The sequence below is a fragment of the Salmo salar genome, chromosome ssa12 (assembly GCF_905237065.1).
Source record: "Salmo salar chromosome ssa12, Ssal_v3.1, whole genome shotgun sequence".
NCBI classification, from domain to species: Eukaryota; Metazoa; Chordata; class Actinopteri; order Salmoniformes; family Salmonidae; genus Salmo; species Salmo salar.
In genome coordinates this window covers 101012129-101015964 of record NC_059453.1, presented here as the reverse complement: position 1 = coordinate 101015964, position 3836 = coordinate 101012129, and positions in this window count along the sequence as shown.

Genomic DNA, 3836 nt, shown 5'->3' with positions numbered 1-3836 from the left:
GATCAAAGAAATGCAGGTGTGTCTACAGGTATGTTCTGACCTTGACTTATTAAGGTTCCAAGTGGAACAACAGGTACTTTCATTTTCCCGATAGAAATAACACCATGTAAATACACACATTCCTCCCATTTTCAGCAACAATTGGCAGATTTAAAAATACGCAAACCTTTTTTTTTTAAAATTATTTTTATATAACCTTTATTTAACCAGGAAAAGCCCATTGAGACCCAGAGTTTCTTTTTCAAGGGAGACCTGGCCAAGAAGGCAGCAACAATCAATACATTACAGATTTAAAACATACAACAACATGATCCAGCCTAAAAAAAGCATTTACAGTGAGGGAAAAAGTATTTTATCCCCTGCTGATTTTGTACGTTTGCCCACTGACAAAGAAAGGATCAGTCTATAATTTTAATAGTAGGTTTATATGAACAGTGAGAGACAGAATGACAACAAAAAAATCCAGAAAAACCCATATCAAATGTTATACATTGATTTGCATTTTAATGAGGGAAATAAGACCCCCTGTCTTTTATACAGGTAACGAGCTGCGGTTAGAAGCACTCCCTTTAAGAGTGTGCTCCTAATCTCAGCTCATTACCTGTATAAAAGACACCTGGGAGCCAGAAATCTTTCTGATTGAGAGGGGGTCAAATACTTATTTCCCTCATTAAAATGCAAATCAATTTATAACATTTTTGACATGCGTTTTTCTGGATTTTTTTGTTGTTATTCTGCCTCTCACTGTTCAAATAAACCTACCATTAAAATTATAGACTGATCATTTCTTTATCAGTGGGCAAACGTACAAAATCAGCAGGGGATCAAATACTTTTTCCCCCCACTGTACACTCCTCTGTAAAAGTCTCCCATCAATATTTTAAATTCTTTCAGTGGCACTAACAAATCTAGATGAAGCATGGATTATAGATTATTCTATGCGTCTGGTTCACAAGAAGGGAAGACAGTCTTGCCTAATACTGTGAATGTCCTGGGGACTTTAAGTAGCAACCACCTAGCAGACCGGGTATGGTAATGTAGCAAACACCTAGCAGACTGGGTATGGTAACATAGCAACCACCTAGCAGACCAGGTATGGTAACATAGCAACCACCTAGCAGACCAGGTATGGTAACATAGCAACCACCTAGCAGACCAGGTATGGTAACTGCTGGTGGTGAAGGAGACCAGACTACAGAGGGAGTTTACCCAAAAGGCCTTTGTAGATGAACACATACACATGTATCTTTCTGCACATATAAAGTGAAGTCCAACCTACCATTTGGTACAAGGTGCAATGGTGGGTGAGTGACTTGGCATTTGTAATAAAGTGCAAGGATGCATGATAAACAGAGTCCAGTCTCTGGTAGACAGAGGAGGCTGCATGCATATACAACAAGTCACCATAATCAATTACAGAGAGAAGTGGCCTGAACAAACTTCTTTCTAGCCATAAACGGGAAGCAAGCCTTATTACGAAAATAAAAACCCAATTTCATTTTAAGCTTTGTCACAAGATTATCCAAATGAACTTTAAAGGACAACTTGTCATTCAACCAAATACCTAGGTATTTGTAGGATGCCACTTTTTCAATGGATAATCCACCAGATGTGACAATGCTAACGTTCTCTGGCAGAGTTCTAGCTCTGGTAAAGGTCATGAATTTAGTTGTTTGTACATTCAAGACCAGTTTGTGACCATAAAGGGAGGCCTGCAGTGACTGAAAAGCAGTCTGGAGCTCTTCAACAGCCTGAACCAGAGAAGCAGCACATGAATATATGACTGTATCATCTGCATATAGATGTAACTTTATTGGTTGCATCCCATTTCCCAAATCATTAATAAACATTGAGAACAACACAGGAGCTAAAATGGAACCCTGGGGGACACCTCTATTAATCTCTAGAAAGCTAGACTTGTGATTGTCAGTATATACACATTGTGTTCTGTCAGAAAGATTGTTCCTAAACCAATTTACTGCCCCTTCACTGAGACCAATGTTACTGAGACTAGCTAGCAACAATTCATGGTCAACTGAATCAAAGGCCTTTTGATCAATCCACAAACAGAGCAGCACGATGTTGCTTTTTATATCAAGTGCATTAATGATGTCGTTTGCCACTGCCATAGCTGCAGTTGGGTGCTGTGCCCCGATCTAAAGCCAGACTAAACCCCGCTCAGTATGTTCTCCTCAATTAAGAAGTCTAACGGAGTTCACTAGGGATTCATAGACTATGGCCAGGATAGGGAGTTCACTAGGGATTCATAGACTATGGCCAGGATAGGGAGTTCACTAGGGATTCATATACTATGGCCAGGATAGAGGGAGTTCACTAGGGATTCATAGACTTTGGCCAGGATAGAGGGAGTTCACTAGGGATTCATAGACTATGGCCAGGATAGAGGGAGTTCACTAGGGATTCATAGACTATGGCCAGGATAGATAGTTCACTAGGGATTCATAGACTATGGCCAGGATAGAGGGAGTTCACTAGGGATTCATAGACTATGGCCAGGATAGGGAGTTCACTAGGGATTCATAGACTATGGCCAGGATAGATAGTTCACTAGGGATTCATAGACTATGGCCAGGATAGAGGGAGTTCACTAGGGATTCATAGACTATGGCCAGGATAGGGAGTTCACTAGGGATTCATAGACTATGGCCAGGATAGGGAGTTCACTAGGGATTCATAGACTATGGCCAGGATAGAGGGAGTTCACTAGGGATTCATAGACTATGGGCAGGATAGAGGGAGTTCACTAGGGATTCATAGACTATGGCCAGGATAGAGGGAGTTCACTAGGGATTCATAGACTATGGCCAGGATAGAGGGAGTTCACTAGGGATTCATAGACTTTGGCCAGGATAGAGAGTTCACTAGGGATTCATAGACTATGGCCAGGATAGGGAGTTCACTAGGGATTCATAGACTATGGCCAGGATAGGGAGTTCACTAGGGATTCATAGACTATGGCCAGGATCGGGAGTTCACTAGGGATTCATAGACTATGGCCAGGATAGGGAGTTCACTAGGGATTCATAGACTATGGCCAGGATAGGGAGTTCACTAGGGATTCATAGACTATGGCCAGGATAGGGAGTTCACTAGGGATTCATAGACTATGGCCAGGATAGGGAGTTCACTAGGGATTCATAGACTATGGCCAGGATAGAGAGTTCACTAGGGATTCATAGACTATGGCCAGGATAGAGGGAGTTCACTAGGGATTCATAGACTATGGCCAGGATAGAGGGAGTTCACTAGGGATTCATAGACTATGGCCAGGATAGAAGGAGTTCACTAGGGATTCATAGACTATGGGCAGGATAGAGGGAGTTCACTAGGGATTCATAGACTATGGCCAGGATAGAGGGAGTTCACTAGGGATTCATAGACTATGGCCAGGATAGGGAGTTCACTAGGGATTCATAGACTTTGGCCAGGATAGAGGGAGTTCACTAGGGATTCATAGACTATGGCCAGGATAGAGAGTTCACTAGGGATTCATAGACTATGGCCAGGATAGAGAGTTCACTAGGGATTCATAGACTATGGCCAGGATAGGGAGTTCACTAGGGATTCATAGACTATGGCCAGGATAGGGAGTTCACTAGGGATTCATAGACTATGGCCAGGATAGGGAGTTCACTAGGGATTCATAGACTATGGCCAGGATAGAGGGAGTTCACTAGGGATTCATAGACTTTGGCCAGGATAGAGAGTTCACTAGGGATTCATAGACTATGGCCAGGATTTAGGGAGTTCACTAGGGATTCATAGACTATGGCCAGGATAGGGAGTTCACTAGGGATTCATAGACTATGGCCAGG